Raw genomic sequence first — 13,297 nt, forward strand, 5'->3', positions numbered from 1 at the left:
TTTATTGTATTTTGCATTTGGCTCATAAAACTTTCCCTGCTTCAAAACATGTGTATTTTTTGGGTCACTTCAAAAACTTGAAAATCCTCCAGTCAAACACTTGAAGCATCATTTTGACTTGATGACACATAATACTACATTTATTTATACTTAATGTACTTACTAATTTATACGTTATTTATTAATACAACATTTATGAGTGATGTTTTGACTGTAGACTGTAAATAAAGATCGATGATGCGGATTGGGTCGGAGAGGTGGGGTTTATAAACTGTTCTGCAGCCAGCCACCAGGGGGCAAGTGAGACCATTTGGCTTCACTTTTGGAGAACAGTCATTTCTGCCCTCAGGGCCTCCATCACTTTAATTCTTCACTATTGTGTTTTTCCCAATTGACTTTAAAGTATTCACGTTTTAATCTAGTGAGTTTAGCCGATAAAATATTAAAATCCCCCCAAATAGTAGTGCATGACCTTCGTGTCCTAAATAGCAACTTTTGTTCTCTCCTCTTATTTTGTAAATAAAGGTGCATGAGTGGAGAAAGTGGAACGCTCACTTCAGATCCTTTGTTTTCATCCAGTAACATTAATCCCCTCTTTTCTTACTATTTACAGAATCAGGAGCGATTGTAAAACTTTTCTATTTTTAATCCTTGTTTCTTTTCCTGCGTCATTCGTCCAAAACAAACCCTTCTTTTTTCTCCTTCTCGTTTGACAGGGACAGCAGAAAGCAGCCATTCCAGAAACATGTCTTCCAGCGGCTCAGCGTTGTGCCTGGCAGCTCTCTCTCCGGCCTCCGCCAGGGCCCAGACGAGGAGCCAGGCTTTGAGCAAACACACCATCAAAGACGTCTGGGCCTCTGGTAAAAGCATCGGATTTGCTGGGTTCGTCCCACAGGTTCGGTCGTTTCAACTGATCCCAGAGAGACGTGCAGAGGTTCACTGAGGCAACATGGGCGTCCTCCTCCTGCACACGTCTCCATGTGTGAGAGCTGCATGCCACTGGGCTTATTTATAGAGCTGTGAGTCATGTCTGCTAAGACCCTGCAGATTTATGCATTTATGCAGAAATACACTAGAGGACGATAATGAGAAAATTCAAGATTATGCACCTGTGTGTTTTCTCCGTCTCTGATTGGTCCATTAGTGTAGATGTGATCAGCTTTACATGAGAGCTTCTGTGTTTCAGCAAGTGTAAAGTTAACCTGCTTATATATCAAAGCCTGGATTCTGAAACTGATTAGTTCATGTGATGGTTGAGTGAAATTCTGTCTCCTCATCACGCAGTGCCTCACTCGGCCTCATGGTGGAACTGCAGCTAAACATTTAAAGCTTTACAGGAAACACTGGTCCAGGTTCACATGGACTTTAAAAAGATTCTAAAAAACTAAATAAATAAGACTCAAGCTAAACTTGATGAAGATTTCCTGAAATCCAAACTGTGTCTCATAGCTCCCTGGCCCAGGAAAACTCTCCTCTGTGCCTGCTGCGAAGAATAAAGTTTTAAGACCACATCTCAGTCGATAAAAATGCGTTTTCCCAAATTAAATAAGCATTAACTTCATAGTGGAAACTAACAGAACTGGGATGGAAGTCAGTAGAGCTCACAGCTCCACCGAGGCCCAACAGTCACCTCATGAAACCACATCTAGAATCACTAGATCTGGATTTTTATTGGGATCTGCACCAAATTCCTCACAAGTATCAGTCCTCTAAACACGTCTGAAGTGTTTCACCAAGATCCAGAATTTATTCTCTGAGAAATCAATGAAAATGTGAAAAATGTTTCATGGAAATCGTGTAGTTTTAAGTATAAGCTGTGTTTTAATTACATGGATGAAGGACAAGAACTTCGATACGTCTGTAATTCTTTGCTTTTAAAATCGAGGTTGAGTCCAGTTTCTGAACGTATTATTCACCCTGTGCAGTTACAGCCAAAGCAGATGTGATTAAACTCTACTGGAGTTGATCTGTCAAATGTCTTTGTATTAAAATACATTACTGTGAGAATTAGAGGGAAATCAGGACGCGCGTCTGCTTGAATGATGCCACTGAGCTGCTGAAATGTAGATATTAGATCAGACATGTGGATTATACAGTGTGGGTGGAGCTTGACCTTTCACGCACATTATCCTCTTTTCTGTCTCGATCTAAAGTTCCACAAATGTGACTTTTAAAGGGAATAGATGGAAGCAGAGTGCGGCTCCGTCTCATAACACAGCATGAGTTCTGTGGCAGAGACAGATCCGTACTGAGAGTAGAGGTGGAAGGTGTTTGTGAAACCTCACGTGAACCCCTGGCCTCATTTGAAGATCTTGCGATATAGCTCGGAGACACGAGTTCAGACGGCAGAGGGAGCACAGCGGTTATATAATGAATCCTATAAGAATAAAGGGAACGAGGAGGCGTCAGGAGGAAAAACATTTCATTATATAAAAGGAGCACGAGGACGACACTTTGAAAAAGCTGCTCCGACACCTTGAAGAAGTTGTCTGCCACCTGTGGGATTGTGGGAACACTCGAGGTGAAGGACTTACAGTAACCGAGCACAGAAAAAATGCATTTCCTTCCCACCTCATAATGCAGCTGTTGTGCCCTTGAGCAAGGCACGTACTGCCCAGCTCCACTGGAGCGGGAGGAGTCAGCTTGTTGGAGGATGAACCTAGAGAGAGTGAGTTTAGGTGAGTTGAGCTGTGTGATTAGTTCCTGCTCCAAAATGATTTGTTCCCAACTGTTTTATCTCTTTTATTTAATGGTTCAAACCCCCTTTACCTCTCTGTGTTCACGATCACTCGTATGTTCGGTTACTGCAGCAGAAACAAACCAATTAATTGAACGTGTTTGACATTTACAGTGTTTCAGCTAATTAGCCGAATGAAGAGATGAATTATTGATGGATATTCTTTGCCGTGAGGGAATTTGACTGGATGTGACACATGTAAGCAGGAGAGATAATAAGCCCGCAGTGTTCAAACATTTCCACTTCAACCTCTTTATTTTCTCATTTTGTTTCTATCAAACCTCCATTTTGTGTATTTCCTCTGTGTCGTTTTGTTATTTGCTGCTGCAGCTAAAAGCCAATTTCCCCACAGTGACATCATTAAACTTTCATCTCATGTTATTGCTCCGCATTAAAGACCCGCGGAGTGAGAGCGGCTGATGGCGGCCGTTCAGGTGCATTTTATCATTTAGGAAATCAACAGGTACGAGCAGACAATCACAGGATATTGTGCTCCTGAGTGAGGACGCCTGCTGCTGGAAGCCACTTCGCTTAGAGGCTGATGTTCTGGTTACTGGCAGACGTGAGGTTCTGGAGCCGGCGGCCGTCAGAGCTCAGCGTCTGAAACGTTGTGTGTGTGGTCGTGATGGAGCGTTTCCCCGGGTGCTGCAGGAGGGTGGGGCTGCTCTCTGAGGGGGAGGCCGAAGGATGCACATAATCTAATCATTACCAACACACACACAGGACCATCACCCTGCAGCCACACACACACGCACACTTTTTTCATTTTTGCTTGAATGCTGACAAACTTCAAATCACAGCTACACATGAACCTTAACCTAACCTAAACTTAACCTAAACTTAACCTAAACTTAACCTAACCTAGACCTTAAACATGTCTTCAACCTCACATTCAATAATTTACATTATGGAGATATGTATTTTTGTCCCCATAAGGAAGATAAGGCCCAATAGTGTGACTTTGTAAACAGATGTCCCCACAACACACACGCACACACACACACACTTCACTGAAACTACATATTTCAAACTGTCTCCAAATATATTACTGCTGCACTGAAACTCGTTTCCAAAAGGATTCCTGCAGACGTTCTGTGTTTGGTGTCTTTGGAAACTCTGGGATTTCCACTTGAGTCTAAAATAAAACTGTGTTGGCTCTCGTAAAGTTTGGCTGCAGAGACCGAGTTTCAAATGGAACTTGATCATATCGAAGGTTCCGTTTGATTCAGCTGCGTTTTAACAAAAAGGAAAGTAAAAGCCTTTTGGCTCCGTCGGGACACAAGTCTGATAAACTCCCACAGAGGATTGTGATGACGGAGCGAAGCCGAAACTACTCAGACAGAGAAATTATAATAATCAATAATCTATAAAATATAACATTTACCTGGAGGCTCCTTATCAGAGGAAGTTCTGTGAGAGAGAAAATGGCTCAAACTGTCAACATGCTGTGAACGTGCACACACGTAAACAAAGACTGTGTCCAAGTGCATGAGGTCACAGAAATGAGCACATAAACACACACACACACACACACACACACACACACACACACACACACACACACACACACACACACACACACACACACACACACACACACACAGCTGATAAAATACCAGTGTTGTGTTTACAGGCATTCCTGCTGATGTTAAAGTCAGGCAAGGATGTGTGTGTGTGTGTGTGTGGTGTGTGTGTGTGTGTGTGTGTGTGTGTGTGTGTGTCTGTGTGTGACGTCTGGAAATAATTAAGATAAGGGCTAGAGGGGAGGTGAGTGGGGGAGGGGAGGGGAGGCTGACGGACATGCATCTCCTGGCTATATTTAGCTGAGTGAGGTTTTCTCAGGCAGGTCAGCTCCTCTGTCCCTGCAGAGCGGCGGCCTGGGTTTTTCTTCTTCTGTGGTTTTTAACCCGAGACTCTTTCGTTCTCCTGAGAACCGATTGTGAGGAACACGAACGACGAAGACGCTCAACGCGCCGACGTCACTTTGATGACATCACACGTTCGGAGATTATTTTGCATTCGTACTTGTACTGGTGACGACTGTAGTAACCATAGCACTGGAGGACATAATACTTCATGGAATATCAGTATTGATCATAGTGGAAGTAGTAACAGCAGAAAACTGTAGTATTGATGAGGGAGTTTCTACCGTGGACTGTAAATAAAGATGGTCGACACATCTCCACTTCCTCTCATAACATGGGCGTGTCAGTTATTGACCAAGTTTTTACCTTTTGCTTCGGTGTTCTTGGAAACCTTTGCAGGATTTGACTTCCTGCCCGTGCACCGAACACGTGAGTCTAATAAAAGACGGTTTTCTGGAACTTTCCTCCTTTTCCTGCATTTGAATCGTAGCACAAAAACAAATAATAACCAAACTTCCTGGAAGAATGAGCTTCTATCTCAGAGATAAGAACTACCCAGAATGACAGAAACCATCTTTGAGAAAAAATGTATGCACTTTTAGTTTGGTCCATGTCCCATCCATGAACACGGAGGAGGCAGGGTTTCTACCACCTATCCTGCAGCCAGCCACCAGGGGGCGATCAAGATGGTTTGGCTTCATTTTCAGGAAGCGGCTCCATCTTTATGTTTGCTAATAGTAGAATCATTAATAATGCATCACTCTTTGTAGACAGAACAGCAACAGAAGCAGATAAAATGTTGGTAGAACTAACTTTACTTTACAGTTGTGTACATCAGGCTGTTTGTTTAATACTTGTGTTGTGAACGATTAATCATAATTTAGGGCTTAATAATCTCACTTCCGTTAATAAAAAAATTGAACTGCACCAGTCTTTTCTTATACCTTTAAACTTTAGAAGAAGTCAACAGAGCTTTTAAAGAAGAATAAAAAAGTTAAGCTGCTGAATTTCCAGCTCATATCTTCTGAGTATTTCTGCTGCAGGCATCGAACAGTCGCTGTATGTACGTGCGCGTCCCTTTCTACTGTAGCACTCTTTACTTGCAGCATGATTCTGCACACGGGTGTGATTTGAACCAAATTGCCGTCACTGTAACGCAGCTCGTCGGTCGCAGCTCGTGCTCATCAAAGCGGATCTGCGTCTGTTTTGAGAAGCGGATCAACGCGGCCCCGAGGCGTCGAGAGCAGCACGTCGTAAAGACAGACAGCTCCACCTCAGCAGCATCAAACCCACAGAGAGGCCTGAGCTGCAGAAAAAGGAGGAGGAGGAGGAGGAGGAGGAGAGGAGGAGGAGAGGAGGAACACAGCTCAGGAGGCAGAAAGTTTCTTCTGTGAAAGTTTCTGCAGCTTCAGGCCTGAATCCATATACACAGAAAACATTTAGTCTGATGGTTCACGAGGGTTTTTTCCGACCTATTAAGCAGATTTTCCATTTCAGTACGAAAATCAATACACATAAACTCAGCGTGCACGTTTATCTGTAGCACGGTGGTGTTACTGTGCACTTCAGAGATAATGTATCTTAACGAACGCATAAAGACGTGATGTTGTGTTGAGGGATCGTCTGCAGCAGCGACCAGGGGACGAGGGACAGCGGAGGGTCACGGGGGGATGAACTGGAAAATAATAAGAACAATAAACTTCATTTATACACACACACACAAAATGCCTCACACGATTTGTGTATTTGTGTCTGATGCTTAAATTTGTTCATCTTTGTTATTGTCGTCCTGTTGTTTTATTACGCAGTTAAATAAATCAAACCAAATTAGGAATTGAAAGCAAACTGTAGAAAACCATTTAAAAGCTAATTCCTGTTTCATAAAGCTAAACTTATTTATTTTTAACTTCATTTCATAAATCTTCTGGGATCTGATATTTTTTTTTAAGTAAATAAACTTGTTTAATTGGTTGCAACCAGCAATGATGCAACTGGTAACTACAGCTTTGAAAAAGTTGAGAATCTGAACTAAATGTTGATAGTTCTGCACATTTTTAATAATGAGACATATTTTGTAACACTATATTATTATCGATTTGTCATCATAGTAAATCATAATAAAAGGAAAATGGTGTTAAACTGGTGCTTTAACTAGGCCAGCACAGAAATCCCTCTGTATCCGTATCTGTGTTGGAACATACATAACAGCCATAAACCTGTTTCTGTGCGTGTGTCAGAGAAAACCTCCTGAGCAGAGAAACTGAAGGAGATTGTGAAAGTCGGAGATTTCTGATTTCCCAGTAACAACACAACACACTCACCTGGGAGCTGCAGGAAACTGGGAACGTTTCACATCAAGACATCAGCCAACAGCCTGGGGAATAGAGCGCAGGAAATATGAAACCCAACCCCTTCCTGTCCAACACTGAGTGTGTGTGTGAGTGAGTGTGTGTGTGTGTGTGTGTGTGTAGCTGTGTAGTGTATGTGCAGATGTAAAGCAGGGTGGGGCTGATAAAGACTAAACTTACCTTGATAAAAGAGTGAAAAATAAACGCGTACGAGCATAAACAAGCGCATGTTAACCTATTTGATTTTATTGTGTCTGTATACATGTCTTTACATGGCCCCTTTAAACCAGTAGAGCTTCATTATCCCTGTGAGGGGCTTTGTTAGACAGACAATCAGTAATATAAGAAATAAAAATTGAATAATTTGAATACACATTCAGGACAAAGACGTCAAAGAATGAAACTGTACAAACTGTTCTTGTGCTTTCTCCATTCAGACCCACACGATATGTGATCCCACGTCAGGACTCATGGATTCTGGTTTGCATTTCTCACATTTCTGTTGTGAGTGAAACGCTTCATGAACTTCAAGTAGAAACGTTCATACGACCTTGAATCACTTCCCTTTTTCCTCCTGTGCAGCTGTGACTGACTGTCCACGACCTCTGAGTGACACAGTGACGCAGCTACAGTTTGTGCAGTTTTTTTAAATCATAAAATAACTGCTTAAAACCAAACTGACTAAAAAGATGAAGATGTGAACAGACATTAAAAAAAATACTTCTTCCAATGTCAGAAACCATCTTTGAGAAAAATGTATTTCACGTCAACTTTGACTAGTTTGGTTCACGTCCCATTCGATAACATGGTGGAGGCGAGGTTTATGAGCTACGCTGCAGCCAGCCACTAGGGGGAACCGAGAGCTGTCATGTCGTCTAATCGATGTAAATGTGAACGGTTGCGATAAACTTGCAGAAAATTACAAGCTGTGTGTTTTAGCTCCTTTCAGCTCGTTGTTTTTCCCAAGTGAATGATGAAGTTGCTCTTTATCTGCTGAATGTGCAAATATGCTTTGCTAACAAGTGACCTGTGTGTTTCTGCTGCCCCCAAGTGGCCAAAAGTCAGTTAACATAGCTTGATTATAGAGGAAATACGTCTTAAACGTGTTTTCAGGAGCTTCACGTTTTTCCCTTTCAGCGAAAATGATTTTTTTGGCACCAGTGGTGATTTTTGTCATTTTGTTTCATGTGGAGTTTCCCTTTTGAAATGACATGAGATTAAATAAAATGAAAAACGTACATCCAGTCATTTTTTCCGACCATCAGCTCCTGGTTACCTCAACGCTCCTCTGAGTCATCACACACGTTTCAGTCTATAAATGTTCCTAAAACCTCCGTGAACCAATTAATCTTTCATTTTGAGTCAAATCTCTCCAGCGGGTTTGGAGCCGGGAGGTTCGTCACCTTCACGACGGCGGCGGCGCTCGTGTGTCGGCCGGCGAGCTGCAGGTACGACCTGCCTGTAGGAAAGAAAAACAGAGACATGTGGCTTTAATGTGGGATCGGGGCCTGGAGCTGGGACCTCCGTGCAGCCTGGAGACCGTGAAAACACACCTCGGGATGAAAAGCAGCTCGGCACACACACATTCCTGCAGCCAGAGATCTCAAGTATGTGCTGCGGTTCGACTTCGGCTCTCACCTGAAAGACGCCGAGCAGTATAGAAGAAAACATAAAGGTCTGGTAATCATTTCAATGTGGGTTTAGTCTCTCTCTGAGTAGTTTAGAGCTGGATTAAATCAAGCTGGAGAGATAGATCTTGCACGTGCCGGCACTCCTCTTTTTATATATATTCTTTTAGTTCCTTTTCTTTTAAATGTCATTTTGACATGTTTTCATTTTTATCTATATTGTATGTAAAGCACTTCGAGCTGCATTCCTTGTATTAAAGGTGCCATACAAATAAAGTTTATTAATATTTCCACTACATTATAGACAATGGAGTTCATTTCCATCTGATATTTGATGTGTTTGTTGTTTATCTCAGTTTTTCTTGTCAGATCAAACCTCCGGATGCGACAGAGCAGAGAGGATGAAACGTTCAAACGACAGGATCACAAGAGGAAGTTCCTGCTTGAGAAGAAATATATATTTAAAGAAAAGGAATTGATAATGTTTCACTTCAGGTCAGATGAGTTCAGTATCGTTTTTGGAACGGAAGCAAAATCTTTTTCTACAGAAAGAAAATGATTCTTCTACTTTCCATACTTCGATTTGAATTATCAACATCGTGCAGAGTTTAAAACACATATTTTTGTGATGTAATAACGTTAAAGCAGAAGCTGAATGAAAACAATTAGGAAACAATTTGCAGATGAGGTCTCAGTTTGATGAGTATAAGTCTCATGTCTCCTCCACAGTGAACTACCTGCTCTCAGTCGGAGCAGTTACCAGTTTGCTGTAATGTCCCTGTGACCTCAGCTGAGTGTGGATTAAACTGCTCCTCGTATAAAACTAACAACCGACAGTCAGATTTTACAACCTGCTCTCAATCCAACTGCTTCCGTCTTCTTCTCTCCTCTCACTGCAAAGTCTTTACAGGAAACTAAAAGTCCTTAAAACCGTTTCCGTTTCCTGAAAATGTCTGAAAATCTATATTTTTTTATTATATGTAAACTAAACCGAGAAGCGACTTCAGTCTTCTGTACATTTAAAGTAGTAAAAGTATTTCAAGTTTGCAGTTTTGAGTGTAAATCTCAAGTGAGAATAGACACGACAGATAAAACACAAATCTTGTCTGTTAGAGAGATTTCTTGATCGCCCCCTGGTGGCTGGCTGCAGTGTAGGTAGCTTAAACTTAGCCTCCCCCTGGTTAGTGGACGGGACATGGAAGTGAAATTGCATGTCCAAAACATTTTTTCGTTCAGCTTTAATAAGTTATTTGATGCTACACGGGGGGGGAAACGTCCTGATTGACAGCCGGGACTGACTCATGGTTGAGACTCTGGCTCCTAAAGATGGCGGCGTCCGTATCCGGGATATTTTGGCTTCGTTTCTGGCGAGTGGGAGGAAGTGGTGACGCGTCGACCATCTTTATTTACAGTCTGTGGTTGAAATGAAGATTTTTTTTCTCTCTCCATTGTGGGAACTGTTGAGTTTCTCTCTAATATTTCAAGGCATCAACCTCACCGGTGCCTTTTGTTTCCAGAAACTCTGCTGGTTTCATATCTGTGGTCGTACGATTCAACTTCTCCATGACGGGAGCACAGAGTGTTGCTTCTACGATTTGTGATACAGCTGCAAAGTCTCCAGGTCACGTGACAGAGCGATGCCGAACCTCCACGGTGTCGTCTGCCCGAGCGAAGGAAAATAAATTCTCCGCTCGTGTGAGAGAGCAGCGTTCGTTAAAATCACCGTTGGTTCGATCCTCAGACTCGAACAGTCAAAAATCTTCCGTTCGCTGGGAAAGTCCCACATCAGGTGAACACAGAAATTCACATGTGTTTAAGTCATCCTCTGACCTCACGTAGGTGTAAAGTTTCCTGCTGTTAGAGGCACACACACTCGCACACACACTCGCACACACACACACACACACACGCACACACACACACACACACACACACACACACACACACACACACACACACACACACACACACACACACACACACACACACACACACACACACACACACACGGTGAAGATCTCTCTGTCCAGCTGGAGACTATTAGTGTTTCTCCGGCCCACAGGAAGTCAGCCATCATTTCAGGCTGACAGGTACATGGAAGGATCTCACCGGCGCTGCGCTCGGCTCCTCTGTTCAGACGTCAGCTCGGTAATTCTTCACAGCATCCTGGCGTTGGTTCTGATCAGCTGAAGGGAAACAGCTCGGTTTATGGACTCGTTTGACAACATGAGCCGAGTCCAACTGAGACGCAACACACATTTCTTTCTCCTGCTCTCTTTTTTTTTGTTTTTTTTTACCTGTATTTGTTCTGGCAGTTTGCTGACAATCATCCCACATTCATCCACATCCTAGAATGTCAGTAAAACATAATGTTCTCTCCTCCAGTCGCTGGAGCTGTTGGGGTTGAGTGTGGTGGAGGGAAGGAGACACAAGTCAGAGGAGTCCCTGAGCTGAGCGTCCTGAAGCTGAGCCTCAGTTTAACACTTTACTTTCTATCTCTGCCAGGGAGCTTCATGGTTTTCTCCTGTGTTTATGTATCTGTTGTTAGTGTCGGTGAACTAGAGACTCTAAATGGACGAAGGTGTGAGTGTGAGCTGGTTGTTTGTCTCTTTGTGTCGTGCCTGCTCACAAGTGTCCGTCTTCATTACATTAACGATGATACTATGTTTTTATTGGTTGTGTTCTATGGTCATTAATTTTGTTTCCCTCTGCTGTGGCAGCGATGCAATTTCATGCCAAGAGAGAACCGACTGAACCGAGCTGAGTAAAACGAGACTGAACCGAACTGACTGACTGAGATAGATAATGTATATATATATATGTGTGTGTGTGTGTGTGTGTGTGTGTGTGTGTGTGTGTGTGTGTGTGTGTGTGTGTGTGTGTGTGTGTGTTTGTGTACGCATGTTACATCATGCTCAAAATGTGCACTTGTGTTCATCAAACTTCCAGCATCCTTATAAACATCTGACACCACAGATGGCTGGCACACACACACACACACACACACACACACACACACACACACACACACACACACACACACACACACACACACACACACACACACACACACACACACACACACACACACACACACACACACACACACACACTTCAGGAGGTCACGGCTGTCTCTTTGTATTAATTTGCCTGTAAATGTCAGTGTGGCTCACCGGTGCTGAGGCAGGGGAAGAAAAAAAAAAGGGCCGCTCCATTCATTACAATATGCTAATGAGAAACAATCCATTTACCTCAATTACCTCATTAATCTGCTAAATAACAATCTACAACTTCAGTTCATTCAAACGCTCGTGAGGCGTCGAGCGTGTGCGTTTGTTCCTGAGACGCAGGTTTGAACCACGTCTGTGCTCAGCTGACCGGCAGCGAGAGGAGATTACAGATGTCTGCGTGTTGGGTTTCCTCCCTGAGTGAGGTCTTACAGGAATATTGTGTTACGATCTATTTTCAGGACCCACTGCGCTGTTCATCCGTGAACCAATTACCAAGTGTGGATGATATTTTATACAGAATCTACTGAAAATAATAAACCACATCTCTCATGACGCTGAAGCTCTCGTGCAACAAAGACCTGGTTTCTCCTGAATCATTAAAATGGCTGACTCAGTCCATTCAGTCACTTTCTTTTCTTTCAGGTTTTTCCTCCTTTTTAAAAAATCGACCTCGAGTTTCTTTAGTGTCGGGAAGGTGACAACAGCCATGATGTGTCCATTTCATTAAAAATGCCAGTGTGAGACGAGCCCCTTAAAAGCCCCCGAAGTGCAATTATCTGCAAATTAAATATGCTGTCATGCTATTATCACAACCGTTTCCTTCTGCCCCGCTGGATCTCCATTTATAATTCAATTTTTTTATGCACTTCCCGTGTCGGAAGGTGTTGCCAGCGCTCCTGGTGAAGGTGGGCAGGAGGAGGGAGGCAGGAGGAGGGAGGCAGGAGGAGGGAGGCAGGAGGCGGGAGGCAGGAGGCGTCCTGCAGGCGGAGAGACGAGCAGCTGGCCTCGCCGTGGGTCAATGATCAGCTAAAGTGGTGGTGCGTCTATAGTGCTGTTTACACGAGGGTCAAGACTGAGGGCGGAGGAGACGAGTCTGAGAGAGCGAGAGGAGGGAAGAGGGAAGTGGGAGTTTCCTGAACACGTCTAAGTGCTGCGGTTGATTCGTCACGTTTAAAAATGTGTTTTTACGATAGTTTAAATTCAATGAGTTCGCATCATCACTTTGAGTGCTTTGGTTTTATCATCAGAATCAAACAGACTGTGTCAAATCTGTGTTAAGATCAGGAGGAAAAGGAGTGAATGTAACATCCATCCATCTGTTATCTGTACCGCTGATCTTTAAAGGTGTAGGGGGGGGGGGGCTGACATCATGTAAGAGGCGGGTTCATCCTGGACAGGTCACCAGCGAATTAGAGGACTGACATAAGTCGTCCTCTGACGTGGACTCCGGAGGTTATCCGCAGATTTGGCTCCGGACGGTGTTTTGTGTTTGTGTTGACAACACGTCCGTATCTCTCCTCACCTTCACCTGCGTCTTCTTGTGGCTCCGCTTTTTCATCCTGAGATATTTATAATCTTTTTGTTTTTATTTCATTTTTGTGTACGGTCGATTTAGAGTCTCAGTCAACCCAACCCCACTCTGCATGTTATAAGCCTGCAGGAGGAAGCTGGAGCACCTGAAGAGAACTCATGTGCAGCCCCGCCCCCC

Source organism: Hippoglossus stenolepis, chromosome 11 (assembly GCF_022539355.2).
Source record: "Hippoglossus stenolepis isolate QCI-W04-F060 chromosome 11, HSTE1.2, whole genome shotgun sequence".
NCBI lineage: Eukaryota > Metazoa > Chordata > Actinopteri > Pleuronectiformes > Pleuronectidae > Hippoglossus > Hippoglossus stenolepis.